Genomic DNA, 12,400 nt, shown 5'->3' on the forward strand with positions numbered 1-12,400 from the left:
GTGACATTGCAAATGCCTCCTATCCGCTCCTTAATGTCCAATTGCTGTACGGTTGCTTTGGATGAAAGCGCAAATGCTGTTTATTACTTAGGCCTAAGTAATAGTAAGAAATGTGACACAAATAAATCCATTTATTGAATCCATCAAAAAGGTAAAAAGAATATTTGGCTGGTTTTGATTTGTATGAAAACAGAAATATTCTTCATAAAGCAGCTGTCACTCCAATCCAGGGGTTTCAAAACAGCATCACAGGAAATGGCAGAAAGCATCATCCTAAAGGTCAAATACCACACAGAGAACAGTCGGCATTGCCAGCTCCTTCTATTTAAAAACACCTAAAAATGTCAGCCTTGGTTTGTTGTGGAGGGATGTGGCTCCAAATCTGTATTCCTATTTTGTGCATTTTATTCATGAGAACAATTCTGTATTAATAGGTATTCAAATAAAAGCAAATTATAATTTTCCTATCTTCGAAAGTATAACTTTCACTGGGGGACAACTGATATTTATGATGACTTATAATCTTTGAAAATAACCTTTGAAAATGTCAAATAGACATTACATTCTTGTTGGACTATGGCATTCTAAAAGTAGGCATGGATGGAAATGTACACATGAACACACACGGCTGTAAGTGTGTCCAGATATAAAAAACACCCAAACCCATCACACACATCCATTATCAGCAGTAAATGTTTTACTTCCAAAAGAAGAAAACTATTAACTCTGCAATCTGGACCCCCAATGAGAGTGGATCTGGCCAAGAGAAGAGAAGAGGAGAGAGGATTGGGGAGGGGAGGTGAGGGGAGGAAAGGGGAGGAGAGGGGAGGAGAGAAAATGAGAGGAGACTAGTGGAGAGAAGAGGAGAGGAGAGAGGAGAGGAGACAAGAGGGAGACAATAGCAGATGCAAAGGGGGAGGGAGGAGAACAGAAGAGAAGGGGGGTAAAGAGGAGATAAGAGAACAAATGAAGGAGAGTAGAGGGGAGGATGGGAGATGAAAGGCGAAGGGGAGAGGAGAGGAGGAAGAAGAGAGGGGCGGAGGGAAGAGGAGAGCAGAGGAGAGCAGAGGGGAGAAGAAGAGAGGAGAGGGGAGCAGCAGAAGAGTGTTGGAAGAGGGGAGAGTGAAAGAGAAGGGGGGGAGAGGAGATAAGAGAACAAATGGAGGAGAGAGGAGGGTTGAGCTCTTGGGACTTGGGGCTGTGAGGGTTTAGAGGAGGCCGGTCCAGGGAAGTGGATCAGCATCATTAAGCAGCAGTGGGGAACGCAGTCCTCAGCTCAACACGGTTCTACAAGCGGACGGAAAACCGTCTCAGCACACATCGCATTGGACACGCTTCCACCCAGAACCACACATCACTCAGCCAGCTGATTGCAGTCCAGGAGGACAAAGACAAGGAGGGTGGAATTATGTAGTGGGTCACAGTGAAACTTGAGTCAATGTGGGTCGAACTGAAACAAGTCGATTTTAATATTGTTGTTGTATAGCCCTGAATAACAATTAGAGTCTCAAAGGCTTAGATTCGCTCAAACAAACAACTGGCCTCACTAGGAATTCCTTGATGGCAAAAACACCACGAGAAGCCAACACCTGATTTAGACTTGCTTTCAGGAACGGTTTTCTAATCTTTCAAACTTAATGCCTTGCTTACCTTCGCTGTTTAAAAAAAATAAGTGCCTCAAAGCCTTGAAAACCGAAGCAGCAAATGAGATTAGAAAAACACCTGTGTAAATTGTTTAAATATGTCTTGTCCTGGTTTTTAATTATTCTTGTTGTTTTTTTTCTTTCTATCTCTGCCCTCTAAGGTGATCTTGGGTGCTCATAAAGGCGCCCTCAAATAAAATGAATTATTATTATGATTTATACAATAATGGGACCATTGAGATAACGCTGTACCCAAACACGACAAATGAAAGCTTGACTGCCTGACAATGTCCAGGTGTTCTGCATAAAGTGATTTACTCTGTCTCATCCCTCTACATTAGCTAAAGAAGAACGCCGCCTCTCTGTCCTTGAGAATGCAGCACGTTTTACGGACGCGATTACAATCAGCAGCTATGGCAAATCGATTTTTTTATTTTTTATTTTTATTTTTTTGGCAAAGCGATGCAGACGATATCATTTCAGTAAATTACCAGTGGTCAGAAGTGACAACCAACAGATGGTGCTTTGGAAACTGCAGGACATATGCGACAACATTGACCCCTCACCAATTAATCCGGAACAGAATTCATTTATATAAGCTTCATAACAGAAACTGAACCTGACGTTGCCATCGTTTTATTTTCACACACATTTTTTCCATCAACATCTATTTATCCGGTATTACCAATGTCATGGTGAACGTGAACGTGAGAGTTTGTACATGCAGGACATCTATGAGTCCTTTTAAAAATGGTTAGCAAACATGGATCATCAAATATCTATAGCTTATGTCAGCCATCTCTGTCTCTCCCCCATGCTAATCAGGCGACCCCAAGGCATTGGAGCACTGAACTCACAATTAACAAGAGACTTTTCTGGAAGTACACTATTAACAAAATACTATTCCGGCTTTAAAACCAGAAAGTAGACTATTACCACAAGAATATTCTGGCTTTTTAATCAGAAACTAGACTATGGTTAAGTTTCTAACAGAAAACCATGGGGTTGTGATCAATCCATCAAACAAACAGTATTCATCTACCTGTCTTTGTGCAGGACTGGAATTAAAAGATTGCATAACACGGGAAGCAACAGTTCAGAAATGACCCATCCGAGTCCCAGTGATACATTCGGGAGGGCTTGAGTCTACTTTTACAGAGGAAAGCGTAACTTAAGTGGTGAAATGGACGCTGGCGGAGCCATACCTTACTTGGTCGGAGGTCCTCTGAGAGCTGGCGTGGTCATTTCCCTCCGCTCCTCCTCTTCCTCATCCTTGCTCATCACTCCATTTGACTTGGATCGCCGCACCATCTGCCCACCGCCTTTGCTCCTGCCAGCACTCTGGAGCGCACACACACACACACACACGCACACACACACACACACACACACACACACACACACACACACACACACACACACACACACACACACACACACACACACACACACACAATAACACAAGCACACAGTAAGAAAATGCACATAAAAAGCATACACAAACAAAAAAGCAAACGCACAAAAACACACACAAACACACACACACACACACACACATAAACATGCACACACGCAAAGAAAATGCTCACGGACACACACCTCATCAATGATTGTATATCGTCATGGAGGCTAGAGGCGATGATCAATGCAGTCCTGTGCGAGCCACATTGTTCAGGGAATAAACTAACTCTTCAAGGATGTCTCATAGAGGATTACAGCGCTAATTAGCTGCATGGTTCCTCGGTTGCATTGGGAGTAAATCAGAAGTACAGAAATGTAATATAAATTAAAACACACTGCCCTCATAACTCTCGCAATAATTTCTCAGTGAAAAGTACAGTGGCCTTTTGGTTTGTCCTCATGGCTCAACCGTTATCCAGATAAAACCCTTCCTGGAGAGAGGAAACGTCTCGTTTATGGGATCATTTGGAATTAAGGGCCTCAGTTTCAGCATAGGGTTCTTGTTCCCTAATAGAAATAGAGCATGGGTGCATTGAGGTGGGGGGACAAAGAAATCTCTTCCATGCTCCTGTGGAATAATACTGTATTTTCTATAATTCATTCCAGAATGCATTAGATCTGAACATGGGTCACGTATAGCAAGAATGCAAGTTGATGTTGGTGAAGATCAGACTGCGATAAATAGTTTTGTAACACGATATAATAACATTAGTTAATCATTAACTAAAGGCTTTTAGATTACTTATGACTGAACCTTATACAAAGTGTAACCAATAGTTTTCCTGGTGATGAATTATAGAACAGGAAAAAATTGGGTTAATCGCTATCATTTGCACAATGTTCAGAAAATATTAATATTGTCGACAATTTGAGCACAAAATATACTGAAAATATTGATCTTTTATAATATCTTTTTATTTTCTCCCAAAATCTTTTTTAAGGCCTAAATCCCCCGTGAGCCCGTGATCTGCCTGCCAGGCGGACCGGGGTACACGGGGTCACGACCCTGAGGTTAAGGAACCTGCTGCCGTTCCCCTCCAAAACCTACCAGTTAGAAAGCAGAATAAAATAAAATGCTAATCGAGAATTTGGTCCAAAGAGACACTTTCGTTCACAATTGAATAGAGATCTGCAACTGCCCAGCCAATAACTATTACCAAAATAACCTTTTCTAAAATGTGTTATAGTACACTTTGAAAAAATCTGAAGTGATGAGCCTCTGGCTGTTTATATGTTGAACACATGAAAAAAATGATTTTTCCATTCACTCTCCCAGCCAAGTGCACTTGACCCCAAATCACTTCTAAAGTAAATAAATTATTCGTAAGTTTAAGGTTTAGCACGACAAAGGAAATAGTTAGTCATCATTGCATTGCAACGTCTAAGTGAGGGGACGGAATAAGAAATAGTAGAACACAACAACAAAGGCTGCTGGGTAACAGAGAAACATCCATCAACGCAACACAAGGATAGGGTATGCCACATCTCTGTTCCAACCATCCTACTATGTTAAAACTTCTGTCGGGAGATGGCACAGAGCCTGGGCCGGAAACCAAAAAATGCACGGGGCATAGTCGCATCTTGCTTCCTCCTCCATCGGGGAGATCTTCTACTCAGAAGGGGATTATAAATATGTTACTATTGGCAAAGCTTTAATTGCTTTAGATGTTGCCCAGTACTTTTAGGCGGCCCGTGGCTGTCTTTCTGTCCATCAAGGGGTTGTTGGACTGAAGACAGTTTGAGACCCCTGGTTTGAGGCGCGTGGGGTTTTGGCGCGCTGCTTCCTATGACTTGGCGAGCGTGGTCGAGGCCCGCTGAGGTTGAGGCGTGAGTCACGGCGTAACAGGGAATTATGGTCTGTTTTACCCTGCAGAATGGAGCTGACGAACAGCACTGCGGCGTTAGGACATTGCCTCTCTACCGGCACATTAATCACAACGTTTTTGTGATACAATAAGGGCACTGAAGTGCCCATAATGATTAATGTCAGGGTGGAGGTAGGCGAATTTTAATGGTGCTTATTACTTCAAACTTTTTTTACGCGACTACAGAGGCGGCCAGCAGGGTATTATTTACACTTACGTTGGGATGAAACGGTGAAAGTGTTGGGAAGGGCAATGGGAAATAAGAGCAGAATGATCGTTCACATATAAATACCTAAGGAGTCATGTTTCTAAAGAACGGGTTGAATAACCACGTCACTATGAAATGCTGGGCCTATGAGTAGAACGAAGAGTACTCCATCGTCTACCTCAACCTTAACTTACCTCTGCAGTTCACATCAGTTCATCAGTGTGGTGTGTAGGATTTCCCTCCCATATTAAATTTAAATTAACACATATGATATTTATTTTAAAGTTACTCAGGGTAAAAAGAAATAGTATAGTTAGCTTTACCAATTTCTGAGTATCCCCTGCAGTACTCCAAAGCACCCTCTAGGGGCGTGAGAACCACTTCACTAGATCATCCATCTCCCCGGATCATGCACCCACTTGTAAGACAGAGAGTCTTTAAAAAATGTGACGGTATAGGTCTTTTAATCTCTGGGGAACAAGAGTTCTGAAATGGGAAAAGTAGGTCATAACATTTGATGCTGTGCACTTTGAGGAATAATGGCAGTAAGTGTTGGATTTCAAAGAAGTTTGGTTAGCTTTTAAAGATCAAGGGCTTCGGTATTCTTTGTGAAGCAGCCGGAATCTTTCGAGCCGCCCACCTCAGCCTGTGAGGACTATCTCTCTATGATGACATGTGACTAACATGAATAATTATGAATGGATACGTGTATTGTAAGATCACACAAAAACAACCTGCATAATGAAGACTACATCACAAAGAGATATATTTTACCTCTTTACTAATCATGTATTCCCAATGAAATATCATGAATGCGGATGGTTACCGAGTTGGCAGCAGGTATATTTAGGCAGGAATTAAAGAGGTTATAATTAAATCATGGAATGATTGAAATTTGAAAGATTTCAGGGTTCAAACCCCAACACATTATCTAAAAGGGGCTCTATTTCCCCAACAGGTGTGAGGCAGATAAGTAATCACATCCATCAAACATCTGGGTTGCACTCCCACTTGTGATTTTACTAGTGGACAGATTGATAAATGGCTTGAAATGGAATCTTCCTCAAACAGGCCCCTTTAAGGCTACACTAAAGGAGTTGCTCAAAATGTATCTGCTTATTGTTTAATTTATGCATATTCTTTGTCCCTGTCACAGAGCCTAGGGGGGGTACCATAACGTATTGTATGTAAATATTCTTTCCCTTTCAATAGCCAGAAAAGACAAATGAAGTCGACTGGCTAAACAGTTTCCCTGTTGAATACAAATCGGACGAATTCACCTCTGGTAGGCCGTGATGGACGGCCGGCCTCGGAGACTAACCGGGCTCAGGTCTGACGGGGGTATCACAGCACTGTCATGGCCCTGTACACGTCCATAGCTGATCTACGATCCACCTGCCCCGCTGCACAGCCCAGCACATCGGGTTGGGGTGAGCTCCCTCTGCCTCCCCCATCCATCAGCTGCGGTTGCGCTTGGCTTTTTTTGTTGTGTTCTTGTTGAGCGCAAAGGGCATCACTCAGCATCACTCAGCATCAGTTAGCCGCCTCAGCCGCCCCCAGTTCGTCTTGTCCTTTTAAGGTACGTTACATCACACCGCAGACGCTAATACGGCACTTAACAATCTGAGGTTTTTGTAATAGGATGGCCGCCGTACCTGTCACGGAGCGCAATAGATCACATTTTGAGGGCCAGACTTCATTGTTTGATTGGTAGTCGACGAGAGCCCTCTCTCCCCTTTCCCTCCTTTCTCTCCGTTCTCAATGTGCTCCACCCTGAACTAGCAGCCACATGACAGCCGACCGTGTGTCAGATGTACCCAACAGTGCACCCATCTGTTCCCCCCCGAGCGCTGAGTCAAGAGCTTGGCCTCGGCCAGTCCAGGCCACTACTACACCCAGCCCCCATCCGCCCCTCCAGCACGGAGCTCGGACCCCAGCCGCCTGTATAATGAGTCGAGTGGGCTCCAACCCGTCCCCTCGGGGGCCAACGGATCCCTCCTCCTTCTCCCTTCGCGAATCTGCAATCGCTAACACCTGACGGGGGTTCATCAAATGTCCGGTGATGGTCCACATGAGATGAGATTAGGGTGTAATTGTGCGTGTGAGTGCATGGTTGCATTGGAAAACAGGTGATTGGGAATTGTGTTCACCACCAGGGGCGGTGAGTGACAGAACTAGGACGGCTCGCCCTATCGCAGCAAAATGTGGAGCGCAGCACTCTCTCACAGCCAGAGTGGGTGGGAGAGAGAAAGAGAGAGAGAGAGAGAGAGAGAGAGAGAGAGAGAGAGAGAGAGAGAGAGAGAGAGAGAGAGAGAGAGAGAGAGAGAGAGAGAGAGAGACAGGGAGAGGGAGCGAGAGAGAGAGAGAGAGAGAGACAGAGAGAGGGAGAGTGAGAGGGAGCGAGAGAGAGAGAGAGAGAGAGTGTGAGAAACAGACAGAGACAGAGACAGACAGAAGCCAGCTGTTATTGACCGGACCGGGCGAGATAGGGAGGAGATAAGAGAGAATGCATTAATGGGTTGTTCAAAACACAAGGAGGGAAAGCAGCAGAAGCAGAGGTAGGAATAAAGAAGATATTGATATTTACAAGTTGTGATGACTCATAACGCGAGATGATGGAACCTAATCTGCAATATGGAAAGACATGACTCAGGAGGACATGAATTGTTTATCAAGCCTGCACTATCGACTGATGATAGATTAAAGGATATGTTTATGATATAATAAATATTTCGTTAATCACATAGTACGATGTATGTATTTGGATTGATTTTAAACAACATCAATCTTTCCTTATCTGACATGTCTCAATCAATCCGTATCGATTGTGACCAGCATTCAGTAAAAGCATATTTTAATGATCTAGACAGATATATAGATAATCATTTAGTGTATTTAATTACTAACAATGAAAGGTTCAAACACTTGTCATCTATCAAACTGAGTAACTAATGGTTTGTTCCAATATCTAATGGAAATACATCAGTGTTCAAAAAGGAAAAAATTGAGTGAGAGAAAAAGCTCATAAGTGAAAAAGTATAAATAAAGCAAATAGAAAGAACAAAGAAATTATTTATTTTGAATAAGGCCCACATCATTGGCCTAGTGTCCATCTTGGTTCTAATCGGTAGATGGTTGTGGGAACTAAATTCAGACCTCAGACCCGGCTAGCAGTTAAAGCTAGCCAGCTAGCTGAATAAGGCCCAACCGTTTTTTTATCATTAGAAATCATTGACCCTTAGCAGATTTAACAATTACAGAGTCATGGAGTGGAATATCTAAGTCATTATCGACTGTGTCGTGCTCTTGTTGAAAGTAGTTTGAAACGGGTCGCTTTTAACTCACTTTATTATTTCGGTATGGTAACTATGAAGCAAAAGGGAGGGAATTATATCTAACACTAGTAGAAAGAAATACCGTGAGCAACTTCGGGGCCCGGGCTTAGGCCCGAGGCTCTCTGTGGGGCGCCAGTGATTCTCTGACCTCCTCTGGCTCCGGGAGCTGCAAATGGACCAAGTGGGCGTGGCCTATGTACAGTGGGCGTGGCCTATGTGACGTCTTAGCTGAGGCTTCTGCGTCTGTCTTAAAGATGCTGCCTTCTGTGGCTGGGGTTGATATTACAGCTTGTATGTTTGACCTTGCTCCCTTGTGGCTGTGTGGGGGTAATGCAGCTTGTGTGTTCGATCCTACTTCCTAGTGGCTATGTTGGAGCAGCTTCTGTGCTTAAAATACGTAACAACTGGGGTGTTTTTCCATTTAGAATACGTGGTTTTCAGATAGGCCACGCAGCTGAACTGAAATGATACACCAGTCACGGCAAAAAAGTGGCAATTCAATAACAGCTCGTAAGTTAAGCTTAATGGACTTCCACCACCTTTTAGTTAAAAAACATACTCGTTATTTTGTATCATTATTTTTGACTTGTTTATTTTGAGACATTTCCAAAAGTACCTTGATATAAGCTTTATAATTCAAATCTATTATTATTCCTACTTCATTGATGTGCAGTTTTGGGGCTGGGGCATTACAATTTTTGGTCTTAGGCAAGAGGAAACGCTCTCTTCAAAGGAATGACTTGACAAGATCAGTTTCACTGCATAATTTCCTTACTGCCAACATAGACAGGAAAAGTGGAATTAGTCCAACGGGGTTGGAAAACTCAATAGGTTTTGGAATACAAGACCCAATTAGTCAAACGGTATACCCCGAAAAAATAATCCCGACCCAATTTACTGCTGTTCATCAAAGGTTATATGATGTGAACCACTAGACAGCATAAAAACCGGAGTTGGTGAAGCAGCGACACATGCTGCTCAGAAGGTAACATACAAACCAATACTCAAAAAGCTTGAATCTCACCAACTGTTTCTTCACAGCTGTTTAACAATTGAGTCATTTCAAAACTGCTTTAATCCAAAGTGACTGACGGTGAAATTAAATACATGTCAGGTAGGGGTTGAGGCATCTGAATCAAGGATGCCTATAGGTATGTTGTGGGCATTAAGGGTTCAAACCCATGCCCTTTCAGCTGGGAGTAGAACATCATAACCACTAGACTACCCTAGCCCCACTGCATGCGTTCAGCCTGGTTCCGTGTGTCCAGTGCGGTTCTGGACCAGGACTAACGGACGTCCTGTGGGCAGGGGAACCCCTCCCGCTGTCCCTCACGCCCGTGTCCCAGCTGCCTTCGGGGCTGTTGGGAGTGTTTGTGTAAAAAAAAATCTATAAAGAGGGAACTGATGAAAACGAAGAGTTAATATCTACGCTGCTGGCAGAACAAACACAGGGCTCAGCCAAAGAGCTGCGACCTCTGGCAGGCCGGAGGTTTGGAGGTCTCTCCGTTGAACAGGGAACGACTCAATTAACAGACATGAGGTTTGGAAGCAGGACAACGTATACTCCCAGCCTAGTCACCGCCGGGCTGGAGTACCGGATACCCCACGTGGTTGGTTAATGAGAGGCTGGATCTCTTGATGGCTAGGTTGAGCCGTGAAGATTGTGACTTTGATCCAAGGGTCCGCAGTCGAAAAGTCTGGCTTCCTTTGAGCATGATGCGCCTTCACTCCTAACTGCTGTTGTTGTCGCACTTCTTTTAAAGTAGCTTTGGATAAGAGCACGGTAAGAGCTTGCTGAATTATTAAACAGGGAATTAGGAGCTAATGATGCACATTTGGCTCGCCCTCCTTCACTTGCGCTTGGTCTTCTGTTGTGGACACACTGACCTTGAGATGGGACGCTACACAAACAAAGAGGATGCCAAGGCAATTACCTGGCCAACAGTAGGGAACTGACTAAAGTCATTGGTGGGAAACAATGATATTGCAATACTTAAGATTTACAGGTATATTCTTCAGAATATTTGTACTAGGATTAAGATTAGGATTAAGGAAACTATTTGTTCTGTGTGACAAAAATTTGGACCGTAATATAATTAAACTGACTACATCATTATCTGAAACGTTCATTCAAATGACGGCTTAGTCAATACATGACGTGAACAGAACGCCACACGTTTACAACTTTTTAGTGTAATGGAAAGAGTACACAATGCTGAACATGGAAAATCTTTAATTGTGCTTAAGGTTTAGCTACATAAACATTGTGAATCAAAATCAAGATTTTTGCACTTGTACTGCAATACATTGTGGCCACTTCCTCCTTAATATGGCTTAAAGTCCCATTTTACAATTCAAGGCTCACTGATTCTCCCTAGTGGTCAAAAATATATTTACCAGAAATCTCACACTTTTTGCCCATCACTTTAGTTGGAGAGCTTTGAACTTTAGTTTAAACTACTTTTAAACGCCTTAATGGTTTCCTTCTGGGTAAACAGATATGACCAACAGCAAATGGTCTGTCTTATGAAAACAATTATGTACGTGTCTCGCTTTGTCAGTTCTCCTTTATCAATCTCCATGAATATGATTATATTTTCTGCCTCACTAAAATTGTTTATCTTTTAAGCAAACACTAAAATAAGTCTCTGCTAGTACCTGCTCTTTTGCACTCATTTACAAGGTATTAGCGTGGCAAAATAACGACCCCATTTCGGTACGGCTACAGCCACGCTGTGCAGCTGCAGCCTTGACATTTTGGTCGTCAGGGCTCACACGCAGCAACGAAAGTGAAAGGTCAGTAATCAAACGCATGGGGTGAGTGAACGTGTGCTCGCATTTGAAAGTTTGGTTTGAGTGAGACCTTGTATGCCCTGTGTGTGTGTGTTAGTGTGTGTGTGTGTGTGTGTGTGTGTGTGTGTGTGTGTGTGTGTGTGTGTGTGTGTGTGTGTGTGTGTGTGTCTGTGTGCGGGTTTATATTTAAGGGTGTATGTGTGTGTAAGTATGTGTGTCTGTGCGTGTGCATGTTTGTATGTGACAGTAAGTATGCTTTTTTTTGTGCATGTATGTGGGTCTGTGCATGTGTTTGTGCGCATTTGTGTGTTCTTGCGTGCATGCGTGTGAGAGGGTAGGTGTGGTTGTCTTTTCGTGTGTGTGTGTGTGTGTGTGTGTGTCTGTGTGCGTGCTTGCTTGCGTGTGTGTGCGTGAGTAAGTGTGTGCGCGTGTGCATGTGCGTGTGTGCATGCGTATAAGTTCTGTATATCTGTGCTAGGGCTGGGCCCCACAGGAAGACGGGGCAACGGTGAGGTGTGTTGGGACAGTAGGGCCCTGCGACAGTTCTCCCGTGGAGGAAGTGACAGTAACTAAAGCTCATCAAATATTTAGCGGATGCCCAGCCTCTTTTAGGTAGTCAGAGGTTGTTAAGGAGAAGCTGCAGAGCTTCCACCACACACACACACACACACACACACACACACACACACACACACACACACACACACACACACACACACACACACACACACACACACACACACACACACACTTATAACCTTCCCTTGTAAGTGGCAGTAAACATATATTCACTTCATCCGTCTTCTGTGGCATATGCATTGCAGCTCTCCAGCAGGTTCGAACTAAACATCACAGAGTTTATACGCATACACACACTCAAGCTTCAGGAGACACCCGCCATTGTAAACCACACATACACACACACACAAACAGACGATACTCCAATATTAATGCCTCTATAAAACGATAGACAAGCTGGTAACAATCACAGAGGAAGTATTCACCGTTGCAGGTTGTTTTCAGATAAGAACGAATCCCAAAGACACCACAGAGGGACAAAACACAGACTGCTGTTGCATAAAACATGAAGTATTC

Source organism: Gadus morhua, chromosome 16 (genome assembly GCF_902167405.1).
Source record: "Gadus morhua chromosome 16, gadMor3.0, whole genome shotgun sequence".
NCBI lineage: Eukaryota > Metazoa > Chordata > Actinopteri > Gadiformes > Gadidae > Gadus > Gadus morhua.